This window comes from Amphibalanus amphitrite, unplaced genomic scaffold (assembly GCF_019059575.1).
Source record: "Amphibalanus amphitrite isolate SeventyFive unplaced genomic scaffold, NRLGWU_Aamphi_draft 000269F_arrow, whole genome shotgun sequence".
In the NCBI taxonomy this organism is placed as follows: domain Eukaryota; kingdom Metazoa; phylum Arthropoda; class Thecostraca; order Balanomorpha; family Balanidae; genus Amphibalanus; species Amphibalanus amphitrite.
The window spans coordinates 371,237-396,716 of NW_024881764.1; the positions used below are offsets into that span (position 1 = coordinate 371,237).

The 25,480-nt window shown below is 51.2% G+C and overlaps 1 long non-coding RNA gene across 1 annotated transcript; it reads right to left on the reverse strand.

Annotated features, from left to right (window-relative positions):
• Positions 1–361: 361 nt before the first annotated feature.
• LOC122386982 lies at positions 362–1,868 on the reverse strand. Its single transcript, XR_006257471.1, has 2 exons — positions 1,199–1,868; positions 362–1,002 (listed from the first exon to the last, which is right to left on the reverse strand). It is a non-coding gene; the product is annotated as an uncharacterized LOC122386982 (long non-coding RNA).
• Between the last annotated feature and the right edge of the window lie 23,612 nt (positions 1,869–25,480).

Genomic DNA, 25,480 nt, shown 5'->3' on the forward strand with positions numbered 1-25,480 from the left:
GCCGCATTCGCGATTGTTGCTGACGCCTGTTTACAGGTTAGCCCACTACAGTTGTTATACATATCGAAAAACCGATAAACTTTTAGGCGAAAAAGGCAGTATTCCAGGCCCATTTTTGATTTTTTTTGCGATATTAGGTAAAAACAGAAGCTTCTTATCCTAGGAAAAATAAAATGGGAAATCTTTCAAAGGTGGCACACTACCTTTAAGTACGACTCAAGCCAGTCATAGGCAAGACCAGTAACTCCAAATGAATGTTTGAGCTTGGAGTTACTGGTCTTGCCTATGACTGGCTTGAGTCCCGATTTTCCCGACTTTGGGTCATTGACCTGACCTGGAAGGTCAACTGTAAAGTCCGTGCCGAGCTCCTTGCTGTATTGGGTCCAGCTGCAGACTGCCGCGCGGCCGGCCGACCGGCCGCCGCGCCAGGCCACACAAAACCGCCCGAGGCACATGCGCCGCGACACGCAGGGACGGACACCGCGCAGGGACGGACACAGGGACGGCCGATAAGGGAGGCGCAGCGGCGCACTCAGGCCACAGGTGGGGGAGGCGTGAACCATAGTTCACTACACTGCCCCCTCACAAAACACAAGTAATATGAACAGAGCTAGGAACCAAAAAACTTAGTCTGCTTTCTCACTCTAGTTCCGCGACGAACACCACCACCCTCGTCCAACACACGAGACTGTACACCTGCACCAGCCTCCACTCCGAGCCCCGAACGCAGTGGGGTTTCCGTCCGTGCACCAGCGTCGCCGGCGACACACGCGGGCTCGAGCTCTGATGCCTCAGGCCGGGGCTCCGACGGAGCAGGCGCCGAAGACGATGGCGATGCTGCTGGAGCGCTAGGCGCCGCTCCAGGTGTGCTGAACGGCGGCAGCGACGCGTCCAAGCCAGACTCCCCCGGACGAGACGGCTGCAGCGCCGCCGTCGGATTCCGAGATGGCTGCCCTCCTTCCGCAGGAATGTCACCGGGCTCCGAAGTCAGCGCAGAACGTCCTGCAAACAGTTTGCCGTCAGACCTATGCCGAAGCTGATCGATATGTCGTCTCCACAGCCTACCATCTTCAGTCTCCACAGCGTAAGACACAGGTCCATCCACTCCGACGACAACACCAGCAACCCACTTCGAGCCAACACCATAGTTCCTTGCAAACACCAGGTCAGCCACATCCAGTCTCCTGCCAGTGCTCACCTTAGCATCGTGGTTTTCCTTTTGGATCACCTGTTGTTTCTTCACCTCAGTTCGCAGGTCCGGGTGCAGAAGGTCCAGGCGACTTCGGAGGACACGCCCCACCATCAGCTCTGAGGGGGCTACGGAAGTTGTGCTGTGCGGGGTGATACGCTGGCAAAGCAACCATCGTGATAGCGTAGTCTCCCAGTCACTGTTCGACCTCTGCAACGCTAGTTTGACATCTTGTACAGCACGTTCAGCTAGTCCATTCCCCTGACTATGGCGAGGTTCTATGGTCTTATGATGAATGCCGTTCTGGCGCACGAACTCCTCAAAATCTGCTGACGTGAACGATGTAGCGTTATCAGTTACGATTACGTCCGGTAGCCCCCACCTTGAAAACATCTGTCTCAGTTTGGCTATAGTCGTCTGGGAGCAGACACTGGTACAGCACTCTGCCTCCACCCACTTGGAATAAGCATCCACCACGATCAGGACGTACCTTCCCTTCTTCGGCTCAGCGAAGTCCACGTGGATCCTCGACCATGCCCGCTCAGGCCACGGCCACATGCAGATTGGAGAACGTCCCGGTGCAGGTCGGCTTTCCTGGCAGGCTTGACAGGAGTTCACGATGTGCTCAATATGCTGGTCCAGTTGAGGCCACCAGACACAGCCTCTCGCCAGCCTTCATGCGGCGGATGCCAGGGTGCGCCACATGCAGCTCCTTCAAGACTGCTTCACGTGCCCTGCTGGGAACGACGACACGGTGACCCCACATCAGCACTCCACGACAAACAGACAACTCCAGACGCTTCGAGGCAAAAGGTGACAGGTCTGCATCTGTAACCTGCGGCCAGCCACCCCTCTGGACAAGGCGCATTACCCGAGACAGCACCGGGTCACGAGACGTCAGGAGGGCTACCTTCCTGGCGTCAAACAGCTGTTGATCATCGACCAGGAGCACCAGATCCTCCTCCTGCGAAGAGTTCGAGTCAGGCAGAGGACAGCGGCTGAGGGCATCAGCATTGCCCATCTCTTCAGTCCGCCGGTACTGAATCTCGTATCGGTACGTCGAGAGCTTCAACGCCCACCTCCGGATTCTGGAAGACGCCATCTCAGGTAGGTCAGTATGTTCACCGAACAACATCACCAGAGGTTTATGGTCGGTGACCAGCGAGAACATGTTACCGGCCAGGTACGCGTGAAACTTGGTAACCCCGAAAACGATTGCCAGTGCTTCCCTCTCGATCTGAGAATATTTGCGTTCACATGGGGACAGACTTCTAGAAACGAATCCCACTGGCTTCTCAGTCCCATCAGCTTCCCTCTGAGCCAAAACGGCACCGATTCCCACAGAGGAGGCATCACACACTAGGACTTGCCGTTTGTTGATGTCGAAGTGACCCAACACGGAGCCAGACGAGAGGACGTCACGAGCCCACTGGAAGCTGGCAGCCTGCTCTGCACCCCAGCGCCATGCCACGTCCTTCTGCAGGAGGAGATGAAGTGGCGCCAGCTTCTGACTGCGGTCTGGAATATATCTGGAATAATACGTCAGAATTCCCAGGAACGACTTCAGCTGCTTAACGTTCTTCGGTTCTGGCGCTGACTGTATGGCTCGCACCTTGGCTGGTGTCGGCCTGATGCCGTCCTTGTCAACGATGTGACCCAAGTACTCGACACTGGGCACCAAGAATCTACACTTGGCTGGTCTCACCTTCAACCCGGCTCTCTTCAGTCTTCCGAGGACGTCGTCCAGCGTCTTCAGATGCTCCTCCGTCGTTCTGCTGGAGATCAGGATGTCGTCCAGGTAAGCCACCACACCAGGTAAGTCACGAAGCACCCGCTCAATCTCCCTCTGGAACAGACTGACCGCCGAATTGAGCCCAAAAGGCAGACGAGAGTAACGCATCAACCCCTTCGGCGTGTTCACCGTCAGTACATCGCGCGAGTCTTCATGCACAATGACCTGGTTATACGCCTGTGCTAGATCCAGCGTAGTGAAGACTCGTCCCCCAGCAAGCTGCGCGAAAATATCCTGCGCGCGCGGAAGCGGATATGTGTCACACTTCACAGCCTTATTTGCAGTCAGCTTTAAGTTAGCACATACTCTGACAGTGCCATCCTTTTTCAAGACAGGAACTAGCGGAGCGGCCCACCTGCTGTGCGTTACCTGTTCAAGTACACCAGACTCTACGTCCTTTTGCAGCTGCTTCTCCACCTTTTCCTTGTAGGCGTATGGCATGGAACGAGCTCTGAAAAACTTGGGCTGCACACTTCGGTCAATGTTCAGGCGGAGCTTCACATCCTTCAACTCCCCCAGACCTGGTTCAAACACTTCCGCATACTTCCTTCTCAACGCCGCTACTGACACATTCTCAACAGCACACACTTCCTTCTAGTCTAACTTGACAGCTTTCAACCAGTCCCGTCCCAATAGGCTGGTCCTATTTCCTTGTACCACAACAACCTTGAGGTTAGCATGCTTCTGGCCCTTGTAAGTTACTGCAGTTCTGAATTCCCCCAGGACTGAAATCACATCTCCTGTGTACGTTCTCAACCTGAGAGCGCTGGTTTCAACCTGGGACGTATCCGTAGAGATTTGTATGTGTCCTCTCCTATCAGAGTGTTACCCGAGCCGGTGTCTATCTCCATATCTACTTGCGTTCGCTGTAAGTAAACAGAACAGCGAAGTGGCGGAGAACTCACCTGGAGGACGCTTGCAGATTGTGGGCTGTCGCTGCTGGTAGCCGCCACCTGCTGGACGTTCCCGGCGTCTTCATCGGGCCAATTGTCCCAGTCCTCGGTGTCTGAAGCGCTGACGGCGTTCGTCACCTGCCGACGACCCCTGCCGCGGCCGGCTGGGGGCCTGCCTCGACCTGCTCCTGTGCGGCGGGGCTTTGGACAGGCCTTGGACACGTGTCCAAGTCCGTGACAGTTGTAGCATTTGGAGTTACGGAAGCGACAAACATCAGCGCTGTGATTGTCTCCAGTACACTGCCAACACTGCGGATGGGCCTGCTGCTCCCTACGAGAACCTGCACTCACTGCCTGTACAGGCTCGGCCCTCTCACCGTTATGAGACATGAGGTGGGCGTCCTTGGTCGACGTCTCCAGAGCCAGGCAGATTCTCACGGCGTTGCTGAAGTCCAGGCTCTTCTCCGAGAGAAGACGCCGCTGCATCCTCTCGTCTCCGACTCCAATCACCAGCTGCTCCAACAACCTGTATTTCAGAGTGTCCTCAAAGCAGCAATGTTCAGACGCTTTCCTGAGAGCAGCAACATAGTCAGCTACAGCCTGACCCGGACGGCGATTACATGTTCCGAACTTGAAACGACTGACCAGTACGGACGGTTTGGGATCCTGATGCTCCTTAATCTTTTCAAGCAAATCCTTGAAACTGACTTCACCGGGCTTGCTAGGCGACACAAGACTACGTACAAGTGAGTAGGTCTGTTTGCCACATACCGTGAGAAATGTCGCTCTTTTCCTGCTGTCCGATGTGATGCCGTTACTCTCCAAGAAGAAATGCAGACGCTCCTCCCACTCCGTCCACGAACCTGAAGCTGGCTCAAACGGCTCCAGTTGCAGGTGCCCCGCTGCTGCAGTGCCGTCTTCGTTCGACATCTTCAGCTCTTCACTCCACCATCAGCCGGGCCTGAAGTTCACCTCGTCGCCAGTGTAAAGTCCGTGCCGAGCTCCTTGCTGTATTGGGTCCAGCTGCAGACTGCCGCGCGGCCGGCCGACCGGCCGCCGCGCCAGGCCACACAAAACCGCCCGAGGCACATGCGCCGCGACACGCAGGGACGGACACCGCGCAGGGACGGACACAGGGACGGCCGATAAGGGAGGCGCAGCGGCGCACTCAGGTCACAGGTGGGGGAGGCGTGAACCATAGTTCACTACAATATCGTCATATTGACGACAGGTCCCGATTTTCCCGACTTTGGGTCATTGACCTGACCTGGAAGGTCAACCAATGACCTAGGACCTTAAAATTGTGTATCATCGGCTTCTTCTCGTCACGGGCAACACGCTCGTTTTTTCCACGAAGCTCTAGCTCGATCAGGGGCCAAACGGCAAGGGGGGGTCCAACCGACCCCCCCCCCTACACAGAAGCTGGCAAACGCCGCACACATGCGAGGGCTAAATCCGTTGAATGTATCGGATCAAACAACCTTAGTTACGGGACCCGCCGCAAGGGTGTGCTGGTGGCGTGCGCCTAGCCCACGCCACAGCAGTGCGTGCTAGCCACTGAACTCTATAATTCTAGCGCAGACCAAGAACCGGCCGCCGCCTGTGTTGGGGAATAGGGAATTCGGGACCTCGATTTACGTTTGCGGCCGCTGCATCCGTTACGTTCAAGCTATGTTGACACGGAACCCGGCATCTTACGCAGAATTGAGTGGAGAAAAAGATGAAAATTTTAAAAAATCCTCAGATACAGGGAATTGATTTGTTAAACCCTTATAAGTCAATTGGAAAATATGGAAATTGCTATTTTGGTGCCGGGAATGATATGAAACTATCTGAAGCATACAGAATCGTGATTTCATACACTCCTTCCAAGGTCCAATGCTTCACATTTGCATTGTTGCCCTTGCGTGACGTCCTATGTGACGTCACAAGGGTCATAAATTTTTCTTCAATAATTCCCGATCAAATTGAGCTAGCGAATCGGGAAAGCCACAAGTGGACTCAGGAAGACATGCCGAATCGAATGATATGCAACATGACCTTACTCGACCAGCTTCGTGACCTGAGAGCTCTGACCTAACCAATCCATGTCACGAGGTCAATGCCTTAAAGGTAGTGTGCCAGCTTTCCTGGACCATATGGAGCTAATGACCCGGATAAGGAGAACCGGATTTTTAGAACTTATCCATACCTTCAAAACTCATGGAAACGTCTTAAATTTTTCAAATTTTGAGTACCCCAGTGCGAAATTCGCCCCGACGGGTTGTCGGTCGTACCCCAACCGCATTTCACACCACTATGAACAATAAATGCACACACAAAAATCGCTATTACCGATAGGCGCATCCAATCAAGTTTCGATAAACCCGTTCATCATCATCTCCTGCGGTTTCGAACACGCCTGTTGGGTGGCTTCTGCTCATACTTTGTGGTGCGGTGGTGGTGCGTCGGGCCGCGCGCTCTGACTTCGGCCAAAAAAAAAAAAGCGTCAGCTGATCATTGTCATTTCTGCCACTTCGTGTGGTGAAATGCGGTCATAGCTTAAGAGACGGCTGTTTCGTATCAATTATTTTACATAAAATCATATTTCAAACCATAAATTAATGTTCGACAGCCAAATTAAAGAAACAATACCAATACAGGCTTACAACTTGTGTTTAAGTTCGACATTGTGTTGTCTACGATTAGACAGCTGATAACTCATTCCCGTCCGTCTTAACTCTAGAATGACCTTTGCATATTATTGTCACATGTGCACCGCATTCGCGATTGTTGCAGACGCCTGTTTGCAGGTCAGCCCACTACAGTTGTTATACATATCGAAAAACCGATAAACTTTTAGGCGAAAAAAGCACTATTCCAGGCCTGTTTTTGATTTTTTTTAGGTAAAAACAGAAGCTTCTTATCCTAGGAAAAATAAAATGGGAAATCATTGGAAGGTGGCACACTACCTTTAAATTGACCTCACCGGAACAAAAAGTGTATCACTCGATGCGCCTGAGCTAGGTGAACACGATGATGCCAAAATCGCGGCTCTACGGTCATTTGTGGCGATGTTATTTGCCAAAACCGAGCCTGTGCCAATTAGGTCACTTGACCTGACCTCAGAGGTCGCTGGTTGACATGAGACCTTTAAAACGAATTCCTACCAGTCACTCTGCGTCGTACTCTGCCGCATACGACCACTTAACCGCTAAATTCTAGTTGAATTAGCGGCGCATTAGCGAGGTGGGTTCAATCAACCCTCTCGGCCGGGGAAAATGTAGAAGGACGATGGTCCGGCGAGTGGATTGGAGAAATTCTGAAGATTTGATCGTGTTCCCCACGGCTGCAGATAGGGTAAATTCAAAGAGGCCAGGGTTCATAATGTCCAGGGCACGATGTGTCCAGTGTTCAAAATGGCCAGGGTTCATAATGTCCAGGGCACGATGTGTCCAGTGTTCGAAATGGCCAGGGTTCATAATGTCCAGGGCACGATGTGTCCAGTGTTCAAAATGGCCAGTGCCTTGAATTGGCCAGAATTCATAGTGTCCAGGGATTACATAGTCAACCCAACCCAACCAAACCTAACCTAACCTAACCTAACCTAACCTAACCTAACCTAACCTAACCTAACCTAACCTAACCTAACCTAACCTAACCTAACCTAACCTAACCTAACCTAACCTAACCTAACCTAACCTAACCTAACCTAACCTAACCTAACCTAACCTAACCTAACCTAACCTAACCCAACCTAACCTAACCTAACCTAGCCTAAGGTAATGATGTTTGCCTACCAGGGATAAGGAAATAGTTTCTCGCATGAATAGATTGCAAGCAATAGTAAATCAAATATTTTTAGGTTAAGTGGTTATGCATCAGGCTTCAGGCCTTCGGCCTGAAGCCAGATACATAACCACTTAACCTAAAAATATTTGATTTACTATTGCCTGTAATCTCTCTTAAGGAATTGCCTTCGGCACTGCACTGCTTTGCATTGAGCTGATTCCGTGTTTTTTACATAATGACGTCACTTTCAGTGACTATGTAATCCCTGGACATTATGAACTCTGGCCCGGCCTGAAGCCTGATGCATAACCACTTAACCTAAAAATATTTGATTTACTATTGCCTGTAATCTCTCCTAAGGCATTGCCTTCGGCACTGCACTGCTTTGCATTGAGCTGATTCCGTGTTTTTTACATAATGACGTCACTTTCAGTGACTATGTAATCCCTGGACATTATGAACTCTGGCCCATTCAAGGCACTGGCCATTTTGAACACTGGACACGGACATTATGAACCCTGGCCATTTCGAATACTGGACACATCGTGCCCTGGACATTATGAACCCTGGCCATTTTGAACACTGGACACATCGTGCCCTGGACATTATGAACCTTGGCCTCTTTGAATATACCCTATCTGCAGCCAGCTGGCCACATTTGGACCATGCAATCCCTGGACATTATGAACTCTGGCCCATTCAAGGCACTGGCCATTTTGACACTGGGCATAGCGTACCCTGGACATTATGAACCCTGGCCAGAATGAATGCTCCCCGGCAGCACTCCCCTGTGGTGCTAGCTCACGCTGGTTTTGAGAAACCTTAGTTACGGGACCCGCCGCAAGGGTGTGCTGGTGGCGTGCGCCTAGCCCACGCCGCAGCAGTGCGTGCTAGCTCAGCCGAGGTGGAATGATGGCAGCTGTGCTGTAACTATTGGTGTTAAGATTGTGTTACGGGAGCCGGGTGGTACGGCTGGCCGCCGCCGCTGCAGCGAGCGGCGGGTGGCACAGCCTACCCCAGCCTACCCGGCGGGCGCCCGCGCGGTGGGCTTATTGGTCGAAGAGCACGTGACCTGACCGTACGCGATGTGGGGTCGGGGGCCGCAGCGGCATGTCACTCTTGGTCGAGAGTCGGTCGGGGCCGGGTGGACCGCTGTGTTGGGCTGCTGGTGCGGGAGTTCTGGCCCGCTAGTAGCGCCCTTCGCGGCTTGTTCAATGTAGTTTCGTTGGCGGCTGTCAGATGGGACTCTCGTCTTGTCGAAAGCTTCTGACCGAACTGCATTGGGCGGTCCAAATGGGAGAGGCGGGACTGTAGTCCAACCTCTTAACCAGACGTCTTGGTGCCTGGTCCCGGCCACTGCCCGTGGTCAATATACTCTGAGTCATATTGGTCCACGGACGGTCCTATACGGAGGTGTCACTTATAAACCACGGCTTAACCGTTTTCAAGGGAGGTATTTTCACGGGTAGGGTAGGCCTTCTGCCGATCATTCACATTACATACCTGTCGTCGCATTGCACAGTTTGGCTGTATGTTGCCTGTTTTGTTTGGTTCAATAAGAATACGTGAGGAGCCAAATTTACAGTCTTTTATTGGTCGTTAGTTGCGACCGGGGCAAGAAGCTACCAGAGATTTAGTGACAATTGGGCCTCGTTCGTAACATAGTCCTCCGGGGGCCGGATAGTCTTTTCTTTCGTTGGGACTCTCGTCCAAACGATTGGACTGACTTTCGGTTGCTATTTTGTTCAAATTATATTCCAAATTTGAACGCGTTTCCATTTGGTCGAATTGTCATTCGATTAAATGAATTTGGTTTAATTTGCTTACACAATTAATTTGAATTTCTGAATGAAACTAGAAGCAAAAGTTTCATTGCAAGGTGAAAGGTGCAAGGTGCAAGGTGAAAGCAAAAGGTGAAAAATTGTATCGTTTTGTCGTTGTCGACAACAACCGAGAAGACGATCTTGTGGCGACCACGCGCAGCGCCTGAACTGATTTAGACCTCCCGCTTAGTGCGGTTAGAAGCGCGCAATCCATTCGTATCTGCCCACCCAACCCAATCGCCTCTCCCACGCAAACCATTCTCTGTCCCTCCCCATCAAATCGACTCGCAGTTCTCGAGTCCGTTACCACCCTACGCGGCGGCATCCGCCAGTGGAAAATTTCCTGGTAGCTACAGACATATTCCAACTCCCCGTAGCTATCTAGTATATACTGCGTCGTTCGACCATCGTTCGGACGGCCGACCGGCGACCCTCATAAAGGCGACCAATGACATACCAAGTGGTCGCCGTGGTTGTCCACTGGCAACACGTGTCTGGCAAATTCTAGTACCTTCCAGGACTCGGCCGGCCCCTGCCCGCACCCTTCAGCGCCGCCCCCGGCCGGCGGTCAGTTAGCGTCCCCTCCAATCCGCCGGGGCTCCTTTTGTGACGTCATACCCACCCCCGGCGGCGCCTGGGGGTAGGTCCGCGGCGGGACCGCGCCAGTGCCGGTAATATTTTGATGCGGGGAGGGCACGCCATGTCATGCCCACGAGGATATGGTGTCTCGGGACTTCCGAGGTCGAGGAATAGGGATCGTCGGACATTTGAGCTTGACAGCTGAGCGCCCTGCGCTATCAAGAAGGAGAGGAATTAGAATGTATTCGCACGCAGGGTCCGTGGCGTCTGCACGACTTAACCCGCGCCCTGCTGGGGGGGGGGGGGGTGTTTGAACACCCCCCCTTGTGGTTTTTCGCGAATATCTCAAAAACGGCGGCGCGGAGCGCCGCCGTTTTTGGTACACCTTATCATACATCAATGCTACACATGTTGTGAAAATTTCAGACCAAGGTCATTCAAGGTCAGGTCACCAGGTCACTTGAAGTGACCTCACCTCAAAAAAAGTTTCAATGTCTGTCATAGCTACACCGAGTGACCGATCGCTTTGAAACTTTCAGCGATTGCTAAGAGCAATAGCATGTACAAAATGTATATCTCAGAATTTTGATATCGATGACCTAAGGTCAGGTCAATTTTGCGACCTCCCCATTATAAGTCAATGGGAGAATATTGAAATGCGCCTCTTTTGGACGAAAGACATTATAAACACTCCCAAACACTGAATTACAAGTGGTTTAGACACACTGAACATGAAAATGGTGTCCGCGACCCCTGTTTATGCCCTGAGGTCATCTTAGGTCACGAATGGTATCTAACAGTTTTTCGCAAATAACTTTTGATAGAGGCATGCTAGAGCGATGAAAATGCCTTAGATGTGTTCAGTTCGACGATACGGATCGACTGATATGCAACATGACCCTTTCCGGTCAGGTCATGACCTTGACCTGAGGTCAAATTTTCAAGTTGACCTTTCAAGGTCAAGTTATAGTTCATTCGATGCGTCTTGACGAGAGGAACACGATGCCGGTAAAAGTAAGCTCGTACAAGGCTTGGGTCAAAAGTTATTGCAGAAAAACTGTTTCCGAAAAAATCGGCTATTTTTGCAGTTTTTGCCCCCTGCAGGCAAAACCGTTGAAGCTAGGTCAAATCTGAGAAAATTACTCAGAAAGGGCGTTAATAGGGCTATCGAATGCGCTTTTCCGCGGCGCTGTAGCTCTATTGGTTCCCGAGTTATGCGTTGGCTTCTTGGAAATTGTCGACATTCGACCTGGAAATCGGCGAAATTTTGCCTTCAATGACCTCTGGTGAGCTGACCTTTGACCTGACCAAAAAATTGACCGAAGTGATTTCCTCATTATTTTTGACGCTCTTTCGAACGCCGCCTTCCGCGTATCGCTACGTGGCCCAGGAGCCGAGTTAGAAGGGGGGGTGTTCAAACACCCCCCCCCCCAGCAGGGCGTGGAAATCCAGGACCCCCAGCCGGGCGCGGGTTAAGTGCTTGTACTAACTTGAGCACGTTTTGTTGAAAGGTGAGTGGAAGCCGACCAGTGGCACCGTCGAAGAGTCACTGAAAGGCGGGTCAAAAGGGCTATCGAATCTTTTCCGCGGCGCCGTAGCTCTATAATTGGTTCCCGAGTTGTGGGCCGGTGTTTCGAAGAAAAAAGTTGAAAAAGGCAATATTTTTCATTTAATGGCATCTGGTGACCTGACCTTTGACTTGATCTAACAAATGAATGACATATTTTCATCCTTATTTTGGACGTTCTTTCGAATGCCGTTTACTGCTTAACACTGCTTGACCCAGGATCAGAGTTAAAAGAGCGGGGTGTTGTACCCCCCCCCCCAGCAGGGCATGGAAATCAAGGACCCTCAGCGGGGCGCGGGTTAGACATATTTAGCCGACAACCAAATAAGCCCGTTTTCCTTCGGACGACAACCACCGAAACACTTTTTTCAGCCCTGCTTCTTTGATTGCAACTATGGATGAATTATTGAGTATTCGAACGAAACTTCGTTCCAAGGCAACAAAACTGTGCAATGAACTCCGAACTTACCGAGAAGGTGACCGCAAACACCTGGACCCAGACCTGCTTGCCCTCAAGCTCCACCATGCCCAGAAGGTGCAGAGCGAGCTACACAGCACTCAGGCTGAGCTCGACAAATTGGGGCAGGCAGATGACACTGGTCACGTGCAGACTATGGAGGATGAGGTGTTTCTTGGCTCTCGCCTCCTCACCCGCCTTGAAAGGGTTGAGGAAGTAAAGGGAAGGGCTGAGCCACCGACTGTGTCGGGAAACGCTGACTTCAAATCTTCTATCACCGTGAAAATTCCAACTTTTTACGGTGACATCATGAAGTGGTCGGAATTCTGGGAGTTATTTGAGATATCGGTGCACAGCCACCCTGGCTTCGCTGACGTCCAGAGGTTTGTGGTCCTAAAATCACACTTGGCTGGAGTGGCTCTGAAATGCGTTGAGGGCATCCCTGTTTCAAGAGACGGATACGCTGAAGCAGTGTCAGCTCTCAAACAGCGCTTCGAGCGTGATGACGTCCGTCGTGAGACGCTAATGAAAGACATGCTGAACATGCCGGCAGTCCGTCAGAACGATCTCAAGGCCATGAGGTCTCTCATCGATCACTTGACCACGCATACTCGCGCCCTGAGCATTCTGGGAATCACTTCGGAAAGTTTTTCGACTCTGATGCTACCCGTCGTGAAGGACAAAATTCCCGAGAGCTGGCGTCTCGAGTGGGCAAGGCGGGAGCGCAGTGACTTTTCTGAGTTTCTTGAGTTCCTGCAGCACGAAATCAGAGTCAGGGAGTCGGCCAGAGGGGGATCAGTCTCTACTGCCTCATCCGATATTCTGATCTCTGAGCCGTCCGTGACCAGCAGTCTGCACGCCCAGCGTCTGACTCGCACAGGGAGTAAACCCAGTGCACCGCCGTGCGGGTGTTGCGGACACGGGTCCCACAGTCTGGACCAGTGCACAAGGTTCCAGAAGCTGTCGATAGAGGCCCGATGGGAGAGCGCCAGAGCTGGTAAAGTCTGTTACCAATGTCTTAGGGCGGGCCATCTGGCCGGAGCTTGTCGAGGCGACGCGTGTACCATTTGCGGGAAGAGGCACCACTCGCTGCTCCACTATGCCAGCGCTGCTCCGCAGGAGACCGGTGAATGTGATCGGAGGCACGGGTTGTCACCCGAAGCTCCACCCTTTTCTCCTGCCCAGGCCACAGCTCAGGGTGCTCACTTTGATCCAGAACCCCGAAACGCCAACCTCAAGGGTCACCACCGCTACAATGCCAGCGGCATGCCTGGAAACAAGACGTTCTTTCAGACGGCATTGGTTGAGGTGGAGGGGCCCAGAGGCAAGCAAAGGGCACGCCTCCTAATTGACGGAGGTTCTGACTCCTCTTACATAAGAGACACACTGGCTAAGGAGCTGGAGCTCCCAGTCACCGGTACAGGTACGTTCGCCTGTATCGGCTTTCAGGAGAAGACGGAAGAAACCAGGCAATACAACCAGGTTGAAGTGACTCTCAGGAGTCGGTTCGGGGGTGATCCCGTATCCATGAAAATGTGGAGCACTGAGTCGCTGTGCTCACCTCTCCCTGCCACCTCCCCGCCCAAAGTGCCTTCCGGACTGCCGGATTTGATGGCCGATGATTTTGACGGTGGGGAGGTGGACCTCCTGATCAGCATCGATAACATGTATCGTGTCGTGTTGTGGGAGCAGTTTGAGCTGGGAGAGGGTCTGCGAGCCATAGAGACGGTCTTTGGCTACGCGATTCACGGGAACCGCGGCGATGATTCGCCGATTCAGCCCGTTCATCAGTCTTCCCAATGTCAGCTGAGACAGGTGCTGAAGCTGAACGAGACTGGGGTCGGCCAGAATGAGGCCATGAACGTGGATGACATTCTATCCGAGCCACACTGTAACGAGCCAGTGGACTGTTCCAATAAGACTGTGTCCTTGGAGTCGAATGAAAGTCCACCATTCCATCATGGTTCCGCAAAGGCGCAGACACAGCTGCTCGATGTAGAAAAAGATCACCTGTGTGATGAGCAGGATGAAATGATGACAAACAATGGAGAGATGACTCTCTCCTTCAAGGAGTCGAATGCTGACTCAGAACCCAATGATGAGAGCGGCGCCGGGCTGATGCCGGGCAGACGTGACTCCTGGGCTGCTGCCCGGTGTCAGGGCGTGAAGCCCTCCCAACATCCTCCTGAGGAGATCGTTCCATCATCCGCGGTGGACGGGATGGGCCGGAGCCAATGGTGTGCTGAAGCACCCCGGCGGCCTCCACGGTGCCTGTCGGCATCGACGCTGGGATGCCATCGGCAGCCGTCTCCAAAGAGTCGACGTCTGCGGAGCCGCTGAAGGAGCGACGGCCTAAGATGGAGCTGGAGCCGGAGCTGGAGGACGTCTGCCCCACCGGAAGCGCCGTCTCACTGCCCGGCGTTCCCACGCCTATGGAAGAGAAGAAAGAAGAGGACGTAGCCGAGGACGCTGGCCTCCGGTCCTAGCCCGCGCCCGGCTGGGGGTCCTGGATTTCCACGCCCTGCTGGGGGGGGGGGTGTTTGAACACCCCCCCTTCTAACTCGGCTCCTGGGCCACGTAGCGATACGCGGAAGGCGGCGTTCGAAAGAGCGTCAAAAATAATGAGGAAATCACTTCGGTCAATTTTTTAGTCAGGTCAAAGGTCAGGTCACCAGAGGTCATTGAAGGCAAATTTTCGCCGATTTCCAGGTCGAATGTCGAAAATTTCCAAGAAGCCAACGCATAACTCGGGAACCAATAGAGCTACAGCGCCGCGGAAAAGCGCATTCGATAGCCCTATTAACGCCCTTTCTGAGTAATTTTCTCAGATTTGACCTAACGTCAACGGTTTTGCCTGCAGGGGGCAAAAACTGCAAAAATAGTCGATTTTTTCGGAAACAGTTTTTCTGCAATAACTTTTGACCCAAGCATTGTACGAGCTTACTTTTACCGGCATCGTGTTCCTCTCGTCAAGACGCATCGAACGAACTATAATTTGACCTTGAAAGGTCAACTTAAAAATTTGACCTCAGGTCAAGGTCATGACCTGACCGGAAAGGGTCATGTTGCATATCAGTCGATCCGTATCGTCGAGCTGAACACATCTAAGGCGTTTTCATCGCTCTAGCATGCCTCTATCAAAAGTTATTTGCGAAAAACTGTTAGATACCATTCGTGACCTAAGATGACCTCAGGGCATAAACAGGGGTCACAGACACCATTTTCATGTTCAGTGTGTCTAAACCACTTGTAATTCAGTGTTTGGGAGTGTTTATAATGTCTTTCGTCCAAAACAGGCGCATTTCAATTTTCTCCCATTGACTTATAATGGTGAGGTCGCAAAATTGACCTGACCTTAGGTCATCGATATCAAAATTCTGAGATATACATTTTGTACATACTAATGCTCTTAGCAATCGCTGAAAGTTTCAAAGCGATCGGTCACTCGGTGTAGCTATGACAGACATTGAAACTTTTTATGAGGTGAGGTCACTTCGAGTGACCTGGTGACCTGACCTTGAATGACCTTGGTCTGAAATTTTCACAACATGTGTAGAATTGATGTATGATAAGGTGTACCAAAAACGGCGGCGCTCCGCGCCGCCGTTTTTGAGATATTCGCGAAAAACCACAGGGGGGGTGTTCAAACACCCCCCCAGCAGGGCGCGGGCTAGGACCAAAATGGCCAGCTGCGGGAGGACTGAGACCCGCAACGACGGCCGCAAGCAGGCAAACGTGCGGCTCGTGGTGTGATGTGTGCTTTGTTGTGAATTGTGCGCGCGTTGTGTTAATCTCATTTTGAAAATGTGTTAACCAGTGAGTTCCCACATTTTGGTGGGGAGTATGTTAACCCTCGCATGTGTAGGGGGGGGGTCGGATGGACCCCCCCATGGTTTTTCGCGAATAACTCGCGTAAAAAGCGGCCGATCGCGACGAAACTTACAGTACCCTCGCATTGATCAATTTTACACCTACCCTAAAAATTTCATGACCCTGACCCAAATGACCTTTGACCTGTGACCTCTTTTCCGAGACCATGTTTGGCCGTAATCGCGATTCGGCGTACGTCGGCTCGCATTAGCCGCGCGTTTGCAAGCTTTTCGTGGTTTCAAACGTTCAAACATGTGATGTGATGTTGCTCCCATGCATAAGGGTGGGTGTCAAGGTCACCTGAAGGTCAGGTCAGGTCATTGACCTTTGGTGACCTCGGGTGACCTCGGTTCACTTTTTCGAGTTTTACATGTTTCTAGGCTAGTTTTTGGAGCTGAATTCGAATTTAGCAACCATTTGAACATTTACGAAGTAGTTTTGGTGCCTTCGTAACATGTAACGAAGCTGTCAGAGGCGGTTGACACGTACTACGAATACCCGTCACGACGCCTACTGGTTGACCTGACCTGACCTGACCCGACCTGGTCTAAATGCTTAAAGACATCATCTGTGATCAAAACTAACACGATATTCGTGATCAGCACCCCGAAAAACCCCTTAGCAGCCACACTTTACGACTTTCTAATAGGTCCCGATTTTCCCGACTTTGGGTCATTGACCTGACCTGGAAGGTCAACCAATGACCTAGGACCTTAAAATTGGGTATCATCGGCTTCCTCTCGTCACGGGCAACACGCTCGTTTTTTCCGCGAAGCTCTAGCTCGATCAGGGGCCAAACGGCAAGGGGGGGTCCAACCGACCCCCCCCCCCCTACACATTAGAAGCTGGAAAACGCCGCACACATGCGAGGGTTAAGATTGTGTTACGGGAGCCGGGTGGTACGGCTGGCCGCCGCCGCTGCAGCGAGCGGCGGGCGGCACAGCCTACCCGGCGGGCGCCCGCGCGGTGGGCTTATTGGTCGGAGAGCACGTGACCTGACCGTACGCGATGTGGGGTCGGGGGCCGCAGCGGCATGTCACTCTTGGTCGAGAGTCGGTCGGGGCCGGGTGGACCGCTGTGTTGGGCTGCTGGTGCGGGAGTTCTGGCCCGCTAGTAGCGCCCTTCGCGGCTTGTTCAATGTAGTTTCGTTGGCGGCTGTCAGATGGGACTCTCGTCTTGTCGAAAGCTTCTGGCCAAACTGCATGGGGCGGTCCAAATGGGAGAGGCGGGACTGTAGTCCAACCTCTTAACCAGACGTCTTGGTGCCTGGTCCCGGCCACTGCCCATAGTCAATATACTCTGAGTCATATTGGTCCACGGACGGTCCTCTGCGGAGGTGTCACTTATAAACCACGGCTTAACCGTTTTCAAGGGAGGTATTTTCACGGGTAGGGTAGGCCTTCTGCCGATCATTCACATTACATACCTGTCGTCGCATTGCACAGTTTGGCTGTATGTTGCCTGTTTTGTTTTGTTCAATAAGAATACGTGAGGAGCCAAATTTACAGTCTTTTATTGGTCGTTAGTTGCGACCGGGGCAAGAAGCTACCAGAGATTTAGTGACAATTGGGCCTCGTTCGTAACATAGTCCTCCGGGGGCCGGATAGTCTTTTCTTTCGTTGGGACTCTCGTCCAAACGATTGGACTGACTTTCGGTTGCTATTTTGTTCAAATTATATTCCAAATTTGAACGCGTTTCCATTTGGTCGAATTGTCATTCGATTAAATGAATTTGGTTTAATTTGCTTACACAATTAATTTGAATTTCTGAATGAAACTTTTGCTTCTTTGATTGCAACTATGGATGAATTATTGAGTATTCGAACGAAACTTCGTTCCAAGGCAACAAAACTGTGCAATGAACTCCGAACTTACCGAGAAGGTGACCGCAAACACCTGGACCCAGACCTGCTTGCCCTCAAGCTCCACCATGTCCAGAAGGTGCAGAGCGAGCTACACAGCACTCAGGCTGAGCTCGACAAATTGGGGCAGGCAGATGACACTGGTCACGTTGGCCCCTTTCGGTTTGATTGCCCCCCGGCCCCCCTCCCCCGTCTGAGGAAAATCCTGGCTAGGCGCCCCTGACTGAGTGGCCCTTTAAAGGACCCTCAGACGGAGTGGCCCTTAGACGGCTTACATGACCCTCAGATGGATTGCGAGGCTCTCATGGGCTGTAGGGGCCTGTGGCGGTCTGAAGAAACCTCATCCGACCTACGGGCCCTCAGACCGCCCTCAAAACCGACTGGCGACTCTATGAAGCTATTCGTGGGCCTATCTAACAGGGCCCATGGACTGCTTACCCCCTCAGTTCTAACAATTTTTTAATAAATATTTTTCTGTTTATTTGGGCCCCTCCAAAAATAGTGAATGAAATCCGATGACTTTTTGGATTTTGAGTGGGGTTACCTTGGGCCCCTGTAACTTTGCCCCCCCCCCCCCCCCTGAGGAAATCCTGGCTACGCCCCTGATCGGAAAGGCTCTACAGTGCATGGACGACCTGAGGCAGCTAAAGAAACGATGGAAGAAGTTTGTAGCCATGTGTGGTGACTTTGTGGAGGAGTGAAGAATATCACGTAAAAATCAAATTTCTTCATTTATTATTCATAGTGACGAACAAAAATTTTCGATAACCCCTCGTGTATATGAACTTAGTATTCGTGCACCGAAGCTCCATTAATTAACCTGGGGTCAGACACGTGCATGTCCCAAACATACGTACGTATCTGAGCGCTAGACAGCTGCCGTTGCAGCGAATCACTTACGGAACTTCAGTAAGTACCTACTTATAAACCATTGGATCCTAGGTGGAAAACATATGCCTGATGTCCGATCTGATAAGAACAGCCAGGAACACACTGCAGGGACGCTGATTCGCACAGCACGCAGCACTAGGAACCATTATCCATCGTGGGTTCCCACTAAGTACATGCATACTTGGAATTAAGAGTCGTGCGGAATCGACATTTTAAAACGGAACAGCAATCGAATAGGATCCCAGATCAGGGTATTCCGTGGTATTAAAACCCAGATGCATGTTCTCATGCTGGTGCACCTGTCTGGTCGGGACGGATGTCGCTGTTGGCCCACTGGGCGCCGCGCAGAGCCGTCCCGCCGCGCCGCCGCCGTCAGTCATCGCTACAGAACGAGCACACTTGGGCTGTCCGGCCGACCAGCCGCCCCGGCACACAGCACAGGGCGCAGGCACCAGCTCCGAGACGGCTCGCACGGCCGACCAGCCGGGGCCGGCGAAGACGACCACCAGCGGCGAGAGCTTCCACTGCAACTTAGCAGAGGGGCGTGCCAGCCAACATATTTTCGGCACATGTCTTCGGAAATTGTATACCGGTGAGCAGTGTGTCGGTCAAGCCCTGAAACAGGACAGGCTACGCTGAGAATCGTATCAGGGCGGCTGGTCGGTTGTCGTCAGGAAACACGGCTCAGCGGTTTGGCCGGTCCCCTCTGAACCAGGCTCCGCCCACATAGCAAATAACGCATGGCTAATTATCTACACTCGGCTCAAGATGTTTGGCCCAAACAATTTCATCCAATTTCGCCGATTTGCCAAATCGCTGAAAGCTATCAGAAGCACCTTAACCCGCGCCCGGCTGGGGGTCCTGGATTTCCACGCCCTGCTGGGGGGGGGGGTTGAACACCCCCCCTTCTAAATCGGCTCCTGGGCCACGTAGCGATACGCGGAAGGCGGCGTTCGAAAGAGCGTCAAAAATAATGAGAAAATCACTTCGGTCAATTTTTGGGTCAGGTCAAAGGTCAGGTCACCAGAGGTCATTGAAGGCAAAATTTCGCCGATTTCCAGGTCGAATGTCGACAATTTCCAAGAAGCCAACGCATAACTCGGGAACCAATAGAGCTACAGCGCCGCGCAAAAGCGCATTCGATAGCCCTATTAACGCCCTTTCTGAAAAATTCTCCCAGATTTGACGTAACGTCAACGGTTTTGCCTCCAGGGGGCAAAAACTGCAAAAATAGCCGATTTTTTCGGAAACAGTTTTTCTGCAATAACTTTTGACCCAAGCCTTGTACGAGCTTACTTTTACCGGCATCGTGTTCCTCTCGTCAAGACGCATCGAATGAACTATAACTTGACCTTGAAAGGTCAACTTGAAAATCTGACCTCAGGTCAAGGTCATGACCTGACCGGAAAGGGTCATGTTGCATATCAGTCGATCCGTATCGTCGAGCTGAACACATCTAAGGCGTTTTCATCGCTCTAGCATGCCTCTATCAAAAGTTATTTGCGAAAAACTGTTAGATACCATTCGTGACCTAAGATGACCTCGGGGCATAAACAGGGGTCACGGACACCATTTTCATGTTCAGTGTGTCTAAACCACTTGTAATTCAGTGTTTGGGAGTGTTTATAATGTCTTTCGTCTGAAAGAGGCGCATTTCAATTTTCTCCCATTGACTTATAATGGGGAGGTCGCAAAATTGACCTGACCTTAGGTCATCGATATCAAAATTCTGAGATCAACATTTTGTACATGCTATTGCTCTTAGCAATCGCTGAAAGTTTCAAAGCGATCGGTCACTCGGTGTAGCTATGACAGACATTGAAACTTTTTATGAGGTGAGGTCACTTCAAGTGACCTGGTGACCTGACCTTGAATGACCTTGGTCTGAAATTTTTACAACATGTGTAGAATTGATGTGTGATAAGGTGTACCAAAAATGGCGGCGCTCCGCGCCGCCGTTTTTGAGATATTCGCAAAAAACCACAAGGGGGGTGTTCAAACACCCCCCCCCCCAGCAGGGCGCGGGTTAAATGTTGTTCTTTGTTTGCATTCATCACCTTAACCCTCGCCCGTATTTATGCCAGCCGCTAACGTAAAAGGGGCCGGGAAGGGGGGGGAGGTGGAGTCCGTTGAACCCCCTTGCCGTACCAGCCGCGAACGCCCCCCCCCCCCCCCCCTTGCCGTTTGGCCGCTGATCGAGCTAGAGCTTCGCGAAAATACGAGCGTGTTGCCTGTGACGAAAGGAAACCGAGGACATCCAATTTTAAGTTCCTAGGTTATTGGTTGACCTTCCAGGTCAGGTCAATGACCCAAACGTCAGGAAAATCGGGACCTATTGGAACTTAGTTAAGTGAAGCTTTAATGGGGTTTTTCGGGGTGCTGACTGCTAATTACAAATTTCATATAAGTTTTGATCAGAGATAATGTTCTAATCCTCGCCGGAACAGGGGGTGGATGCACCCCCTAAGGTTTTTCGCAAAAAACTTGCGTAAAAAGCAACAGATCGCAACGAAACTCTCAGTACCCATGCGTTAATCCATTTTACACCTATCCTAAAAATTTCATGACCCTCAAATGACCTTTGACCTGTGACCTACTTTTCCAAACCATGTTTGGCCGGAATCGCGATTCGACGTGTGTCGGCTCGCATTAGCCGCGCGTTTGCAGTCATTTCGTGGTTTCAAGTGTTCAAACATGTGATTTGATGCTGCTCCCAGGCAATAGGGTGTATGTCAAGGTCACCAGAAGGTCAGGTCAGGTCAGGTCATTGACCTTTGATGACCTTGGTTCACTTTTTCGAGTTTTACATGTTTCTAGGCTAGTTTCTGGAGCTGAATTCGAATTTAGCAACCATTCAAACCTTTATGACGTAGTTTTGGTGCCTTCGTAACATGTAACGAATCTTTCAGGGGCGGTTGACACGTACTACGAAACCCGGCAGGACCCCTGCTGGTTGAACTGACCTGACCTGACCCGACCTGCCCTAAGTGCATAGAGACATAAACTGTTGTCAATATTAGCAAGATATCCGTGATCAGCACCCCGGAAAACCCCTTGGCAGCCACAATTTACGACGTTCTAACAGGTCCCGATTTTCCAAACATTTGGGTCATTGACCTGACCTGGAAGGTCAACCGATGACCTAGGACTTTAAAATTGCGTATCATCGGCTGCCTCTCCTCACGGGTAACACGCTCGTTTTTCTGCAAAGCTCTACGTCGATCAGGGACCGAATGGCAAGGAGGGCAGCGGACCCCCCCCCCCCTCTTTACGATCGCGGCTGGCAAAACACCAATACGGGCGAGGGTTGAAGGGATGCATATTGAGTATATCCTCAAATCCGTAGCCATTTGAACTTCCCGCTGACAGACAGAACAGTGTCGCCATATGGACAGAACCGTTCACCGACTGGCCGGCCACCCAGCGGCCGTGCCGACGACTCGCCCGCAGGCCGCCGATGCAGGCGGTCAGAGGCAGTAGGATAATGTACGGACGACTCACCGGATGCAGACGGTCAGAGGTAGTAGGATAATGTACGGACGACTCACCGGATGCAGACGGTCAGAGGCAGTAGGATAATGTACGGACGACTCGCCGGATGCAGACGGTCAGAGGCAGTAGGATAATGTACGGACGACTCGCCGGATGCAGACGGTCAGAGGCAGTAGGATAATGTACGGACGACTCGCCGGATGCAGACTGTCAGAGGCAGTAGGATAATGTACGGACGACTCGCCGGATGCAGACGGTCAGAGGCAGTAGGATAATGTACGGACGACTCGCCGGATGCAGACGGTCAGAGGCAGTAGGATAATGTACGGACGACTCGCCGGATGCAGACGGTCAGAGGCAGTAGGATAATGTACGGACGACTCGCCGGATGCAGACGGTCAGAAGCAGTAGGATAATGTACGGACGACTCGCCGGATGCAGGCGGTCAGAGGCAGTAGGATAATGTACGGACGACTCGCCGGATGCATACGGACGACTCGCCGGATGCAGACGTTCAGAGGCAGTAGGATAATGTACGGACGACTCGCCGGATGCAGGCGGTCAGAAGCAGTAGGATAATGTACGGACGACTCGCCGGATGCAGGCGGTGAGAAACAGTAGGATAATGTACGGACCACTCACCGACAGGCCGCCGATGCAGACGGTCAGAGGCAGCAGGATAATGTACCAGCCGGCGCAGAAGCCGGCCAGAACAAAACTGATAAACACCAGAATCGCCAGCCAGATCAGACCCCAGAAGACGCATCCGACTGAGCCCGCGCCGCTGCCCATCGCGCTGACAGGAATCGGCAGCAGATCGAGGACGGCCAGTCGAATCAGTACCGCATCTAGGGAGAGTGGTCAATGGAATCAATATAACATCGAAAGGGAAGGCCTGGGCCAGTCGAAATGCACTGCAGCGCCGGGGGGTGGGTCAGTCGAATCTGAAAAATCTAGGGAGTCAATCGAATCTAACACATGGTGGTAGTAGTGGGGTCAGTCGAATCTAAATCATCAAGGGCTCAATCGAATCTAATACGTGGAAGGGGGCAGTCGACTCTAAAACATGGTGGGGTCAGCTCAATTAACCCGCGCCCAGTAGGGGGGCCGAAACGGCCCCCCTGTCCTTTTCCGTCGATATCTCCTAAACGGCTGGAGATATCGCCACCAAACTTTCAGGACCCCTCTGGGCATCAATTTTACACATTGTGACACAAAATTTTCCAGAGGCTATGATAGGTTGGCCACAAATGACGTCAAAATGACGTCATGTTCTGTCATTTTCGACCGAAAAAAGACCTTCGCGAGAAGACCTGTCAGGCCTACAGCTTTGAAGAAACACAAAAAATTATCAGACATAAACGGTGTAGAATTGACAGGTCTACAAAACTACCATCTCGGTTTTTTGAAATTTTTGAGTTTTGACCCCCAAAATTCAAAAAAGCATTTTTTTGGCTATATTAGCCAAAAAATCAAAAAAGTTTTTTGAGTTTCGAAAAAACCGGCATACATGTGATAGTACCTACCGTCTTCTATCTACATACCGAATTTCAGATCAATACCTCGTTTTTTGGCCAAGTTATAGCAAAAAAAAACTTCAAAAATGATGGCCTCAAATTTTTAAACTCAATTCTTGGCAATTCTAGACCTCGTAGAGCAAAACAAAGTCCACCATTAGACTGCCCGTGACGAGCTGCATCGAATCGATACCCATTTTATGCAAAAATATCAACTTTGAAATTTGACCTAATTTGAACTGCCCTTGACCTGACCTTCACCAAACGTGACCAAAGCTGGCCCCAAAGGCTGCCTAACCCACATAATCACATTTGTCATGTAAAATGGACCATAAAACATGTATCACACGACACTTTCATATTGTGACCCCCAGTGACCTGACCTCTGTGACCTGACCTGGTATCAGTGACCTCAGATAGCAAAGTATGTGTTTGACGAACAATGTACCATCGATGGTTTTCAATAAAGTACCAATTTACTCGAGTCTCGATTTCACAACACATTTCTTGAAATGCCTGTGAACGGTGAAAATCCCACATTTGACCTGACCTGTGACGTCATCGGTTTGACCTAGGTCAATGAAATTTGGTCACAAGGTAGTTCCCGGGTAGGGCTATCGAACGCCGTTTGAATTTTGAAAATCGGCCGGTAAATTTCCGAGATCTTAGGGGGGCCGAACCCCCCCCCCCCCCCACTACGGGTGGTAGGGTCCGCCGATAGCCCTACGGGGCGTGGGTTAACCTGCGCACCGACGCACCGCGCACCCGCACACCCCCCGAGGGCTTACGTAAATAGCGGAAAAACCGCAGCGCTACGAAATACGAAATTTGGCATGATTATTTCCACTTCAATTTTACACACGATGTGCAAGTTTGAGCCTCCTACCTTTTCAGTCAGGTCACCAGGTCACAGTGGTCACTTGGAATGACCCGACCTCCAATCACTTTTTTGCAACTTTGCAACCGTGTCAGAGCTACAGTCGACTACAGATTCCTTTGAAAGTTGCAGGATGTAATGAGGTCTTTAGTAGTTATAATGTGTATATTTGTGAATTTGATATCGAAGACCTATGAACAGGCCAATTTCTTGACCTACCGTTACAAGTGAAAGGGGGAAAATCAGCTGCCTAATTTTTTCACTGAAACACCTAGTAATAGCGCACTATATATGATCAACCTTAACTACCTTGAGGTCTTGTTTGCTCTTGGGCAGCTGTATTCTGTGAGGTCATATGACGCCATCAAAAGTCACCAAAAGTTTTTTTTTGCAAATAACCCTAGCAAAAAAGTTCTATTGAGTCCTATAGGACAGTCCTATAGAAATTGTGTAGGACTTCTCAATAGGAATCCTATAGGATTCCTATAGGATGCCTATAGGATACCTATAGGATACCTATAGGATACCTATAGGATACCTATAGGATACCTATAGGATACCTATAGGATACCTATAGGATACCTATAGGATACCTATAGGATTCCTATAGGACGTGTTGTTCGATAGGACTTGTGATAGGAATCCTATAGGACCTTTACATAGTCCTTTAGGCATCCTATAGAACGTTGTGGCTGTCCTATAGTATTTTTCGGTGTCCTATAGGAATCTTAAATAGGAGTCCTATAGGAATCCTATAGGAAACGTAAATAACAGCGGTCCGGTTATACACGGGAATCGAACCCAGGACCCTTCGCATAGCAGACCAACGCCCTAATTAACTGCGCCACCAGGACTAGTGGTCTTTAGGTTACGGTAAAGGAATGATAACATAGCTCTTAA